Source organism: Mytilus californianus, unplaced genomic scaffold, assembly GCF_021869535.1.
Source record: "Mytilus californianus isolate M0D057914Y unplaced genomic scaffold, xbMytCali1.0.p SCAF_4, whole genome shotgun sequence".
Taxonomy (NCBI): domain Eukaryota; kingdom Metazoa; phylum Mollusca; class Bivalvia; order Mytilida; family Mytilidae; genus Mytilus; species Mytilus californianus.
The window spans coordinates 50,448,383-50,463,707 of NW_026262690.1; the positions used below are offsets into that span (position 1 = coordinate 50,448,383).

At 32.3% G+C, this 15,325-nt stretch overlaps 2 long non-coding RNA genes across 7 annotated transcripts in view; one reads left to right on the plus strand and one right to left on the minus strand.

Annotated features, from left to right (window-relative positions):
- LOC127698422 (uncharacterized) overlaps window positions 1–15,325 on the minus strand; it is a 73,742-nt gene that overhangs the window by 53,246 nt on the left and 5,171 nt on the right. Inside the window, exon 2 of one of the 6 annotated variants that reach the window (XR_007980822.1) lies at window positions 12,691–12,783. The exons of the other annotated variants lie outside the window; for them this stretch is intronic. This is a non-coding gene — a long non-coding RNA (uncharacterized LOC127698422). The remainder of the gene's footprint in view (window positions 1–12,690; window positions 12,784–15,325) is intronic. 6 annotated transcript variants of the gene reach the window in all.
- LOC127698433 (uncharacterized) lies at window positions 2,062–3,691 on the plus strand. The gene is made up of 2 exons (XR_007980833.1): window positions 2,062–2,139; window positions 3,496–3,691. It is a non-coding gene; the product is annotated as an uncharacterized LOC127698433 (long non-coding RNA).

Genomic DNA, 15,325 nt, shown 5'->3' on the forward strand with positions numbered 1-15,325 from the left:
GATATAAGAGAAAGACACAGATAATAGATATCACAATGAATTGGTTTCAATAGGATACAAAATATGTGATAAAAATGCTTCAAAAAGATGTGTCAATCCTCAGTTATATATACAGCACAAATGATATGTATAAATGTTTCCCTGTTCCTCATTCTTTGTAATTTAAATGGGCAGTTTGCAGATACTATACAAATCATAGTATTAAGTAGTTATCTCTTAAATGTTAAGGACTAAATTTTTAAGCAATATGTTTACATTACGTAATCATTTTTTCCTATCTAAAGAGTGGTTAATGAACGAAATCTGATATCTATCGGAAATGATTTAAAATGAATGTTTCAATAAGTTATTTTGTTATTTCTGGTATCGATAGTTAAAAAAATCTGATCATTAGGTACGCCTGACGCACGTATCGTCCATATAAGACTGAGTGGTGGCACTCGAAACAAATTCTTTAGAAGGCCAAATCAAATACGAAGTTGAAAATCATTTTAAACGAAAATTCCGAAAAGTTGTGCCAAATACGACTTAGACAATCTACATCTGGGGGTATTACAACCTGAGTGTTTCAAATATTTCAAAATTTTATAAACACTTGATTTATAGAATATAAATTTGAGGGTATTTTTAAGCTCAGATTGCAGAAAACGGGTATTGACTTGGAACTTTTACAGAGATGTGTGTTGTCTGCTGTTTTTCGATATGAAATAAAAATGAAATATGCTTGTTTATCAGATACAAGTATTCGAAAAATTAGAATTTTTTAGGAAAATGTGGTTGAATATATTGAGTTAAAGTTGGAAACGCAAGATTCTGAAAATCCTTGTGGAGTTATTTGTATAGATTAGCTTTAAGTGTCGATTAAAACTGACAAAACAACGCTATTAACACCAAATCAACTGCATAACACGATGCAACAAATATAAAGAGATGAGTCGTTACACTTCATAGAAACTATAAAGTATAAGAAAGACACTGATACACTACATCAGAACCAAACTATTTCTATTAAGCATAAACACACAAGTATCCTCAGTATTAATAGGCGTTTTGAGTAAACATGCACCCCTCGCATAAGAGAAAAAACCATTCCAAACTTTGCATCCCAAACTATTTCTATATAACAACAATTAAGAAGCGTAGAACACATTTTTTGGAGGTTTTGACATTCTCCATAGAACGAAAATATTTAATAAGACTTCAAAATGTAAGTAATTGATAAAAAGAAGCATGCTTTTATTTAGAATATGTTGATATATTTTTATTTCACGAACAAACATTTGGTAAAATTTCAGTTTAGCCATGGTCATTTGATATCTATAGAGATTGTATTCAAACATTTACTACAGTTTTCGTTAATAGAGTTGGACATCATTAATTAAAATTGAATTAAAAATCTTATTTAAATTGTAGTAGCAAGCATCCTTATTCAAAAACGTCAACTCCGATTAGAAACAATAAGATATAGGTCAGATCGGTTGTCATTAATAAGAATAAAGCCTTGATGTATTAATATAGAAAGTTAGGTATGTTACCATTCCGTATGTAATACGACATAAAACTTAACTAGTTATCAAGGATATGTCCAACCGCCAAGTTATGTTACTCTAGAGTACTTTTCACCTCAGAAATGACTTTCGTACGGTGACCTGTAGTTGTTAATTTCTGTGTCATTTGGTCTCTTGTGGAGAGTTGTCTCGTTGGCAATTATACCACATCTTATTTTTATATTGAGTAAATTTATCAAATACAAATGAAACGCGAAATTTAGGCCATGGATACTTTACATTCATGTATAGCAAGAAACGCTAAAATTGTCAACGATCCCAGACTCGCTTCTTTTTGTGTATACCTTGCTTTGTCTTTTTAATCGATTAATAAGATTTGAACATCGGTAAAGTACTGTTGCCTATATTTGAATGAGAGTCTTGTATGCAGTGGTTGTAATATTTCCCGAACTTCTATTGAAATAAATGATAGCCAATGAAGCAAAATAAGTATAAAAATATAAAAAAGGCGGGATCAAAATTCGTCGGAAAAAGAACAAAAAAAACCTCTTGATATCACCACTGTGTATCATCGCCACCGGAAATTGGGTACTAACGAAGCGGAGAGAAATGGAAAAAAAAAGTAAACAAGGTAAGAATTCATTCAATTTAAAGCATTTCTACTGATTTGACGAGGGTACCGCTTAAGAAATGATTTTCTGATATATAATTCTTTAAATTATTAGGCCGATAAGTACAAAATTAAGACAATATTTTGTGTTATACTCCAAATCTTGCCACTTAGTACCTGAAAATTTCGAGGTCGATTGTCCTCTGTCGCCCCATTGGCAAGATATTCAACTGTTTTCATTATTTTTCCAGACACGTTTTTAGATTATGATAGTATGACATCATATTGACTGAAATCTGTTGTCATAAAGATGTTTTTAAAGAATATGGACCAAAACATTGTTTGTTTATTGTACGGCGAATTGCAGGACGTTGTACGGCGAATTGCAAAATAACAACTTTTGTCTGTACGGCGTCTTGCAATATATTGTAATTTAAAGATGAAATTAATCACTGTTTAGATAATATCAAGTGACGAAATTTTGGCTGTATCAAAGCTTTACCGGCTTACAAATATACAAAATAAACTACTTATCAAATATTATAAGATATATGCCGTTAATTTCGTTCAGAAGTCGTCGTTGCGTACCTCTATTTGACTTTGTGTTTTTAAAGACAAAAAGTTTTTTTTCAACCATATTATCCTAAATACATTCATATATCGTTATAATACTAACGACTGTTGTCTTATTTGTTGTCAGGGTGAAATTTTGTAAGTTCAATAAAAAAACCGACCATTCATGATCTTTTGTTGGCGCTGTTTTTTTTTTTTTAAATATAAACAGTGGAGATGTTGTATGATTGCAAATAAGATAACTATCCACCAGGGTCAAATAAAGTGTATGTAAGCAATTATATGCTATCGTTTGGCCTTCAACAACGAAAAATCGTACCTTACAGTCGGCTATAAAAAGCCCCGCCATGAAAATTGTGGAAGGATTCAACAAGAAAACTAACGGCCTAACTCATAACAAAACAATTAACGAAAAATAACAAATATGATAGAGATGAACCAACGACAACCACCAAACTACAGGCTCGTGGCTTCGGACAGACACATAAAGAATGTGCTGGGTAAAATAGATATAGGAAGATGTGGTATGAGTGCCAATGAGACAACTCTCCATCCAAGTCACAATTTATAAAAGTAAACCATTATAGGTCAAGGTACGGTCTTCAACATTGTTTATTGTTTATTTTTTAAATTTCTGAAATGAATAATTTGTTAAAAGAAAAGTGAAGAAAATACTTTGTTTTCATTGAAAATTAGGAGAAATAAATCATGAATTGTGTTTCGAATTAATTTTCTTGTTTCTTATTGAAAATAAGATTCTATTTTTTGAGTTTAAATAAATTCAATCAATCTTTTTATTTACAGGGAAAAAATAATAAAAGACTGTTGCTAAGGCTGTTTGGCCTAAACTTAAATGAGTAGATGGAGGGGTAGTGAAAAGGAGTGTATTCGTCCGAATTTTCATTGTTACAGTAGTACATTTTCATGATTACTATGTATAATATTTCTCAGTAAATTTTAATGTGATATTGTGCCAATTAAAATTATATAAATAATACAAGTAAGACTTGCATTTGCCTTAAAAGATATAGCAGTACGTGATTATTTGTTTTCAAACACACCTTCTCTGTTTTGAAACTTATAAAGGTATGGATCTAGGCCTATCTGTTTGGTTGAATATAAATGTGAATTCATAGAGTTTCAAAATCAACAGTAAACCCTATTTTTATGTGTGTGTAAATAATCTAATCTTTAGATAGATGCTAAAATTAAAATCATTTTTCTTAACGAAGAAAAAAGTGCAACTTAAGCACGCCTGAATGTAAAAAGGTGTACCCGACTTATTCGTTCACGATAAGAATTTACAGATTTCGGTATTTTAACAAAACTGTTTACGAGGGCAAATAAATAAATGAACGCTATCAAATCAACATTTAAATTTACGTGAATTTTTCCAAAAGAATTTGTGAGTATGCACCATCAGGATTCAAAAATATTTCAACCTGTCCTTATTAGATGTTATTTCATTATAATTCTTTAAACTTACAAGTCGGAGATGCTAGCTTTTGTGAATTGTATTAATAAGTATATAATATTAAGATGACAACCAAAAAAACTTCATACAAGGTCATCTTTATTCTCAAGTAGAAAGTTTTTATAAATAGTTTATGCCGTAGCCACAGCCGGATTTGTATCCCTTGTATCGGATTCTTCTTTCATTCTTTCCAAAAATGATTAATCTAAGGTTAATATTTTTTTTAAATTTAAACAGTGTTAGCCACCGAGCTTGTTCATTTCTTACTATATAGAGATGAAGTCTTTTTTTAGAAAATTAATGTTCTTTATTCTAATATATTGGCTGTATCTGCCTTTTACAAATAAGACAATAACATTAATTGAAAAAGGAGACGTGGAATGGTTTTCACTGAGAGGACTTTCAAACAAAGTCCAAATGAAATAGATTTGACCAACTATTGGTTACTATACACTTCACAATGAACAAAACCCATACCGTATCAAAATTGCCTGATTTATGACAAAATCATAAACAAATATGTCAGACAGCAACTTACGACAGCCGCTATATTACATGTTCCTGACCAGGGACAGACACATATATATTGAGGCGGGCTTAAACATGTTTGTGAGCACTCAAACCTCCCTTAACATGGTGCCGTGGTGTAGCAATACAACATTTTTTTTGGCAGAGAATGATAATTCATTTATATTTCATTTTATCTGAAAATTGAAAGAGAATTCATTCACTTAATGGTTCTAAATATTCAATGCGGAAAAATTCTCCTGCCATTACCTCCTTCCTTCCCTCCACCCACAACACATCCCCGAAATGTTCATCACTTATATGCAAATGCTGACTAATGTTGTATGGTTAAACATTTGGTTGAGGCAATCTAAAGTTTGAGAACAGAAACGACAGCTTTAGCTTTTTTTCATTTATAAAAGGGCATAACTCAAGAACGGTAACAGTGACGCTACCCAATTTATAACTTGATCTGTGTTTTGTGGTGATGAGCATTTCGTAGGGTAACATTTAACGCTACGTCAGGGCAGAACAACAGGTCAGTAAAACAGTGACGTGCCTTTCCGAAAGTTACAACATTTGCCAGCTTTTGTATATGCCGTATTCATATTGTATACATCAGGTATGTAAAAGATGTAATAGGACTGTGTTCAAGCCTTATATTGTGTATACATCTTAAATGGTGTCAAGCGAATTGTATTTTTATCAAATGCATAACTAGATATTTGAACCTAATACTTTATTTTCTTTAAAAAGACGGCAAATAAATATTTTGAAATTAGCAAGTTGCCATACAGTTGAAAACAAGTTGCCATACAGTAAATTTGTCAACATGAGCAAGTTGCCGTACCCTAGACTTTATTTTTTATGGTCTATATTCTTTAAAAACGTTCATTTTGACAACAAATTTCAGTAAATATGATGCCACACTATGATAATCTAAAAACGTGTCTGGAAAAATAATGAAAAACAGTTGAATATCTTGCCAATGGGGCGACAGAGGACGAAAATTTCAGGTACTAAGTGGCAAGTTCTTGAGTATAACACAAAAGCTTGTCTTAATCTTGTACTTATCGGCCTAATAATTAAAAGAATTATATATCAGAAAATCATTTCTTAAGCGGTACCCTAGTCAAATCAGTAGAAATGCTTTAAATTGAACGAATTCTTACCTTGTTTACTTTTTTTCCCATTTCTCTCCGCTTCGTTAGTACCCAATTTCCGGTGGCGATGATACACAGTGATCACTATATACAGAAAACTACACATGGAGCAAAACAAACACTACCAATACTGAATTGGGGGTAAACTCAGAAGATACCGAAGGATAAACAGTTCAACCCTACTAAAATCATGGAGCTCAGTAAAAATCTGAAAATGAGATGTATATTATTATGACCTACCTTTGATGCAAAACAGCCATATTGTGAAAGCAGCATCACAAATCAAACGACGATGCACATTAGAATAAGAATATAGAACTTTGGAGTAAACATCAAACACAATCAGGCTTGCTAAGAAACAGAAGACTGACCTACTTTCATAAAAATGTATCCTATTTCCGTAGATACTTTCATATACTAAGTTTCATGTCTGTCACCTGCTATATGAGAACTAAGTAAAACTCAACCAACTTTAAATGATGTAAATGTAGGGATTATGCATAAAGGACAATTGAGGAAAAAACAAAATGCATGATAATTATAACTCATCTAGAGGTCATTATAGTTATGAGCTTCAACAGCGAACAAGTGTCTTTACAATATATTAAGCTCTAAAATCGCCCGACTCCGGAAATATTTAATACATTTAACGGGCACAATGAATAATCTGCCATTAACACGAAATTCCCTGATCGATAAAAATATCAAGATATAACTATAGACAATAATCTGTCTTTGGACAGCACTTAAAACCCTCCTCTTGCAATCACAATCTATAGAATAAGGATGATCAAGGATAGATTAAAGGAAAAAATGCAAGAGAAATAAAAAAAAAAGCATTAAAATCTATAATAACGGTATAAAAGAAACATCATAAAACTGTTTCAAGTAATGCAATGCTGAATAAAACTAAACATCAATGAATGATTGCAGTTACTGCAAGCAATCTCAACGTACTCAACTTAAAACATAAGGTTATACATTAAAATCGACAGCTAGAACCCATACAGCAACGCCATAAACTGAAGGAAGAACATTTTCGTGTAATGCCAAGCATTTTAGCTTTATCAAAATATAAAATGTAAATGAAAATTTAAAATTTGGTGCGCCAAATCGCTTTTCTGAATTTTCCTTTATCTGAAACGTTCAAACAAAAAAATGAAAGCCGATGAAGTGAAGAGAAATTAACTGTCGCAATGCGCATCTAGTGCAGTGAAATTTATACCATCAATGTTATAACATGTGTCAGCACTTGGATATTTGAGAAGCTATTTTAAACAAAGGGATAGCCAAATCCATCGAAGGTCATCTTTGCCAGATGAAGTGCGAACTTTAGTTTGTAAATCATGTCAATACAGATGAATTAACAACTAAGCTGATGACACCTCAGGGACTTGCATTCGCCGAACAACGGTTTCGACCAAGTGCTAGAAAATGGAATAAGATGGCGTCTGTAATCAACACAAGCTGATCGGGGACAATCTGTACACCAAAGCTCAAGATTAATTGCTAGTTTTTTCCCATGTAAATGCTTATTTTGTCCAAATTTCTACTTGCATTTTTCAATTTATTATATTTGAAAAAAAAATTCATGAAAAAAAATCTAATTTATACTCTCAGTTTTCTAAAAGCAGACTAAAACAGATTTATTTTTTACTCAAATCAGCTGCAACAGCATCAAAACAAAGAATAAGGAAGGTCATGATGTAACTTCAAAGCAATCCCACCTCAGGATATCACTTACTAATGACTGCTGACCAGAGAATAAATGATCTTTAACCAATTGATTAGTTCAAGCTACTTAAATTAAATAACAGAACTATAGTGTAAAATTTATCATGAAAAATCAGTACAAAATCGAGGAAAATCAGTACTATAATCGGGGGAAAATCACTTTCTGCCGTACTCGGTTATAGGTAGTGGGCGTATTAAGATTAGTCTAAAGTTATATGTTGTGTAGTGATTTAGAAGAGCACTCCAGTTTTTGAACCTGTACATTTGTCACGTGTTAAGAAACTTTACTGATTAAATTATGGGCCAAGAAACTTATCTAAGAAAAAAGTATAACTATTGTATAAAATGTTTGCTAAATAACTCTCAATAATATTCAATTTTCTTGGATTATTACGGTCCTATTGATTTTTATGTGAAAACAGCTATATACGTAACAAATACGATGAATCATTGACAAATCATTCATAAAATTTCAAGGGTCAAATTATAAACAATTGTCTACTATAGAACCTTAAATTTTATGACGTATTTTTTTTAGGTACTCAAACATAAAACTACGCAATTTAAATCAATAATATGTATTCAAGTATATTCATCAAGAATAAATTGTGACAAAGTAATGTTTACAGAAAGGAAAACCTTGTCAGGTGTGTAAATTACAAACGAACGAGTGTATACTTCGTATGTTTATTGAATTACCTCATAAGAAATAAATGATTTCTCATACCACCTATGGAAATATTATCAAAACAGTTACACCTGTGTCCTTTATTCATCTAGAAACCACTAACAGGTTGATAAATACTAAATACTAAATAAAAAATTTAAAAGATACCAGGCTTATAATTTTGTACACAAGGCGCACGTTTCGTCTACAAAAGACTCATCAGTGATGCTCGATCAAAAAAGTTAAAATGCTAAATAAAGTACAAAGTTGAAGAGCATTGAGAATAAAAAAAATGCGAAATGGTTTGCCAAATACAGCTAAGGTAATCTATTCATGGTGTAGGAAATCCTTTATTTTTCGAACAATTCAAATATTGTAAATAGATAATTTATTAACACTACCACATCAATGATAATTAAAGTGCTGACAACTGGGATGGAGATACACTTGGGAGGAACCTCCATCAGCAGTTGAATCGAACCAGTGGTTGAGATGTCGATTTGATTTTTGAAAATATTACACAATCTTGGTGACAGCATAAGTCGAAATAAAGAAAGTTCTCATGAAGCTTTATTACCTTATCTACTTCTCAGGCTTCAAAATCTGGCGTGAGAGGGGGCAAATGTTTTTAAAACAGTTGAAGTAGTTGAAGATAGTTAAAACTTTTACAACCGGTACAAAGATATTATGAATTGATAAAACCTTCCACCAAATTGTATCGTTGTATAAAGATTTATTGTGAAAATATGATTCAACATGCAGGATTTGATTTTAAAAAGTATGATTTCACTCCATACTTTTTGCGGATATTCAAAGTCAACACGTTTAGGAGTTGCCCTTTCATTTTTCTTAAAAGACAGATGTTATGGTTATCATGTTGTTGTTGAATAAATTGGTTGGGTTTACTCGTTGGACTTCAATTTCCTTTAATAGCTTAAATTACGACCAAAGTGTTTCTTTTTGTGATTCCTGTATAAAAGTATGCACAAAATTTATTCTATACACGGCAAAAGACCCTGCTTAATTCCCTTACGAATAATGAATACTTTATCTAATCTACATCGAATTAATACGACACAATTTTATAGTAGAAGTCTAAGCATTTTGAGTTTGCTTTCAGTAACTGCCAACTGTGATACTGTATTTTTATTCTGTTTGTATTATAGAATGCTTTTTATGTAATGATTTTACATTCTTGTAATTCCACTGATTGGGATTACAAAGGGTAGTTGAGATGTCAAATATAAGTTTAAACCGGCCGCATATTCATGTCCTCTCCCATGTCTAAAACCTAATCATTGGTAGTCTTTTGTAACGACTTAATGGTTTTGTAATAAGTCTCTGTAAATTTAATAGCAATTTTTTATACCTAGAGCTTTACATATTGTATAGACACTTGTAAACTGAGGAAGAAATACATAAAGGCAAATAAACGTAGGATGAACTCAATTAAACAGTTACCCCACACAAACTTGGACTTCAAATAACCAGTATTGCTCACTTTAACCTATGGTTGATTTCAGCAATAGTAACTGTCTATCCTTATTGAATTTCATTTTCTCTTTAATTTACTAACGTATTGGACTTGCTTTTAACTTCATTTTTATATTTTTTCTTGGTATTTTGAAATTCATCAAAATTTTAAAATGCTGCTTGCTATAAAATGTGTGCCTTATATTTCATATTACTTGAATGCGGTGATTATTTATGAAAGACCTTCTATACAGTGCATTTTTCTAACTACAAAGGTTTAATCAGTTTCTGAGATTTTCCATTGAGATAGTTAGAGACCGATGTGTCATCATTACTCTCATATATGTGACCCAAGCACCATTCATTAGAAATATTTGGCATGGTAGAGGCATCTCTTAATCATGAATGACTCACTGTGTACCGTTTGATGTGTTTGAGCTTTTGATTTTGCAATTTGATAACATACTTTCGTTTTGAATTTTCCTTGGAGTTCGGTATTATTGTCATTTTACTTTTATTGAAGATTAATTCCTTTACTGTAATGAATCAGTGTTTATGTGTAAACCTCCAAAAGACGCAAATAAATACCTCTTGATTAATGTTTTTGACATTATTTAAAAAAAACAAAAGATTCTTATAAGCCCAGCTTTTTCCTAAAATACAGAAATTTATCCTTATGAACTTACCCCCTCTTAATCCAACATATAAAAGTGAATTTTATTTTTATTTTTTGGACCTTAATATTAGAATTCTCATGGTACACTCAATACTAAAATTTATGGCAATCGGAACTTTTCTTTTCCTATTTTTATTTCATACTGTCCTTGGTAATGGTGTTGTTATGAATCCTTGTTATAGAATGCATAATTCTCAGTTAGTTGGATATTCACGTGCATACGTTTCAATAAACATTATATTATCATTCCAAAAACCTGTGCGGCTGTGATCTAGAGACCATGTATTAATAAAAACGTGTACTTAATTTTATACAAATTAAGGTGACAGTATTTTACCGATGTTCAAATAACGTAAATCGAATGGATAGATATTAATTGCAGTAGTATGATACCCAAATATGTTAATAAAAAGTGGTATATCGCATCCTTCTGTTTACGTTAATATGTTTTATAACGTTAAGTTCAGAATTGTCCTTTAAATCTTTTATTTTTGCTTAATTGACTTGTTGAATCATGATTATATAATCTGTATTTACCTGCGTCACCGAAGGCGAAGCAGGTCTTGTAACCGCTCGACTCTGTCCCTCCGTCCGTCCGTCTGAAAGAAAACTTTAGTCAATGCTTTCTTTGCTTCTATGATTAAATATTAGGTCTGCAGTTTGAAAATTTTGAGTTGTATTGAGTAAGCAATTTTTACATCTGCCGTGTAGCCACTTCCTGTTTGCCGATAGTTAGAAATTTTACAACACTCATTGTATAAGGAAAATTTTCGTGGCTCCTATTGAAGTGAATGGTATAATTATTTGGACTGGGAAAGATCGGTCATGCGCCGGAATACATGTTATTTTAACAAGGATTGATATCAACTGTCTAATTTAAATTTCAAAAAAAGACTACAGGGTTTCTTTTATTTCTTCTACTATAGTATATACCAATCATCAGGTTGTCTACATATTGATATTGCAAAACATCAGCTGCGAGTCACAGTATGAAGCTTTTTGTCGAGTGAGCGCAGCGAACGAGTTCAAAAAGGCTTCATATTGTGTCGAGCAATATCAATATGCAGACACATAGACAATCAATTTATCGGGTTGTATTTGCATATTTGACATTATAGAAACAAGTGTTTTATTTGTTTCACCAGCAAAACGAAAGATGACTTGATAAGTTCGGGCCAAACTTATCAACGTCGGTTTATTCGTTATGGCGTCGGCGATATGTCCGGGTCAAAGTTATTAAGGCCGGTTCAACGTAGTTGACGTCACAAAGTCGTGATATACAATTTTATTAAGAGCTGAGCAGAGTGATACAGACAGTGGGACGACCGATAAATGAAAGTTCTGTGTCTTGCTGTACTTTTATGACACTGCTGAGCTAAATCTAAAGTATATCTATCGATATATTAGTATATGAGGGCATCATTTTATGTCAGATTATTTATAAAAACTTTGAGCTGGCTTTCAGAATACGGTGATGTGTACTACTTTATTGCTTAAACGTCTGTGTGCAGTTCCGATCGTTAACTTTATGGCTTTTACTGCACCTTTTTGTTTGTTCCTGTTGCTATTTCACTGATCGCGAATAAAAGGGAGGGAATGATATAAAAAAAAATAGTTTATCAGCGCCATAATTCATGTTCCTGCAGAAGCCAGGAACCTTTTGTTGTAGTGTTTTTTCCTTTGGACAATTTAATGTTGATGGCCAATAGTCTCTTTTAAATCTATGCAGCACTTTACAAAGCTTTCATTTTATAGACACCTGTTTATTGGTCGCGCTCTGTTTGGATTTTGTGTCATTCCCTTAGGTTTTTTTTTTATCTTGATTTGAATTTTGATACAGTACTGTTGTCTCTTATCTATATCGTCGAGAAGATTTCATACAGAAGTACAAAATTTGGATCTTTTTTGCAATGCCGGATTTAATATTCTGTGCAAAAAATCCGCTTAAAAAAATATCAAAATATCAATTAAGATGTGTTTTAAGCTGTAAAAATGATCAGTTCAATCACAACCTTTCATAAAAGTGTTAATTTATCAAAGAGAACGATTTAGGACAATTCTTAACTAAACAAACTCTTCATAGATATTAGGAATAAAACTATGTACGCCAGACGCGCGTTTCGTCTACAAAAAGACCCATCAGTGACGCTCGAATAAAAAAAGATTAAAAGGCCGAATAAAGTACGAAGCTGAAGAGCATTAAGTATATAAATTTGTGTGTCAATAGTTTTGTCATTGAAAGTTTGACGTGAAAGAAACCAAAGCAGATGGAAAATTTCCTATCGTAAAATGTGGATCAACATACAACTTTTATGTGCAAAAAATGCCTGCATCAAGGAAGATCAATACCAGTAACTTTCGACAGTGTTCCAATGATGACCATGAAGGCAATCAAAACCTGTAAATGGAAGAAAAGCATACAACGTAATGACCAAAAATGAAACAGTAGTCTACGAAACACTTCATAGGAACTGAAGACAATGAATTGCTATTTTTGCGTGTGACGTTTTTAAGGTGAAAAGATATCATATCACTTTGAAATGAGAGATAAGAGTAATGACTTAAAATATAATAATTACTCGTCACAGACAGAAAACGAAACCCTGCTATACATTCCAATACTGCTTTCAGAAGTTTTAGAATTAGCATGTATAACTTTCCCTTGCTTATTGCAAATTACTACGAATATGCATGCCACCAAGGTAAATCTATAAGTTTTCAGGTTTATAATTGATTAATTTATACATTTATTTTTGATAAGCTGTAACTGTTTTTAACAAGAATAGATGATTTGGGGAAATATACACCCAAAACAAACATTCACAAAGCTGTTACAGCATAATGAAAATATTTTAGGGTAACATTGGGTGAATTACACTGTTTTATGTTAGGAAACGGTAGATCAAGCGAAAGCGTTGTATTTAAGTATACACTGAATTTGTTCTTGTCTTCATGTCAAAGAAAATGTTACTATAAAAATGAGGAGATGAACACTGAATTACAGGCTCCTGACTTGGTACAGGCACACACAGTATATGGCGGTGTTATATTAGTCTGCTGGCGCCAAACCCTCCGTCCAACCATTTGGAAGTGGTGCAACAATACAACATAAGACCTAACTATAAAAATCAGTTGAAAAGGGCTTAAGTCATCAGATCGATACAAAACAGAAAACATCTAACGAAAACACAGACCGAATGTGGCAGCGTATCTATACATCCCACAAGAAAAAAGACACTAATTAAAGATCTGAGAGTACTCGCAATTACAAATTTCACAAAAGCGGTATTGCCATTTATCCTGTATTTTTTTACCACACAGCAATTTGAATATGACGTTTGGAATAGTTTGTTTCAATCTCTTTTTCGACAATTTGTTACATCGATAAAGCCAAAATGTTGTTTCGTTCTGTTGCTGATTGAGACAAATTTGAATAAATTATGCAATCAAGATCTTTTTGAGAAAAATCATATCAGAAAATGCTTTACTAATCAAGAATTGAATTGATTTGTATCAAAGGCAATATACATATACAGAATAGCATCCTGCAATTATACCGAAGAGATGAGTAGATGATCATTCTTGTACACTTCGTAATACTTTGTGTATTGTGATTTGTGGTCCTTATTTAATACCTACGAGAAGGTAGCACATCCCGAAACGAAAGCTGATTTTTATCAGCTATAGTTAGAGGAGAGGATAAGGCGTCTGCGCAATGCTAGGCGGTGTTGCTGTAGAAGTGAGAAGTAAAAAGTACAGGTTCCAGCCCCGGTCGGGGAGGAAGTAAATAATCATATCTACTTTAGCATTGTAAGGTTAATACACCGGAGCACCTGAGATCACCCCCAGTTTTTGGTGGGGTTCGTGTTGCTTAGTCTTTAGTTTTCTATGTTGTGTCATCTGTACTATTATTTGTCTGTTTGTCTTTTTATTGTTGTCAGTTTGTTTTCGATCTATGAGTTTGACTGTCCCTATGGTATCTTTCGTCCCTCTTTTAATGTCTGTCATGAGGTTGTCACATATTTAGACGTGTATAATATAATCAAAATTTGATGTGGCGGCATGGTAATTAACATTATCATCCTTTACGACAGACAAAATAGCTGATCTGAAAAGTACACCATCTACTTGCCACTATACATCATGTACTGTGTTATTACCCTAAATATAGTCGACGAGGAAATGTATTATATCGACCACCGAAAGCTATATTTTTATGTTGCCTAGGTGGTCGAGTGGTCTAGGGCGCTAGACACGGTGCAGGCGGTGTTGCCATGATGTCACAGAAGCAAGGGTTTGAATCCCGCTGAGGGAAGAACAAACATTTGCAAACGCAAATTTGAAGATCTAATACTGTTGGGCTAAATTTGAGACGAATTATATATATATATATTGTTAAGAACATGTGCCTCTAATTCATTATTTGAGATAAATATTTAAATTTACCAATTTCTATATATATTGCAATTTGTATCATATATGTTGTCTAGCAGGTTCGGAATTACGCCAAAAAAAAAAAAAAACCTGCAAATTGTCAAAAATGTAAATACATACACAAAGCTGTGATACTGTGAATATTAGTAAGAAAATGTCAACTTTCAGAAAATAGCTCTATGTGAAATTAATTCAGGAAAAACTAGCTCTACCTCGTCGTAAAGTGTTCTTGCTCTATGAGCTCAATCTAATTTCATCAAAACAAAATGATATCTCTCTTAGTTTTCAAAAATAGGTGGTTACTAGAAAAAAAAACTGTTCGGAAGATGGTAATGACTAGGAAGTTTAAATTGTATGTATACATTATTTTCTAAGAATTTTGATGACGCATGCGGATATCATCGGTGAACAACCAATCAAACGCAGATTATACCAGTTTATATAAATAGGTAGGTTACGAGATACCATACATTACAAAACAATCTGACGACAATTCGGAAAACGTC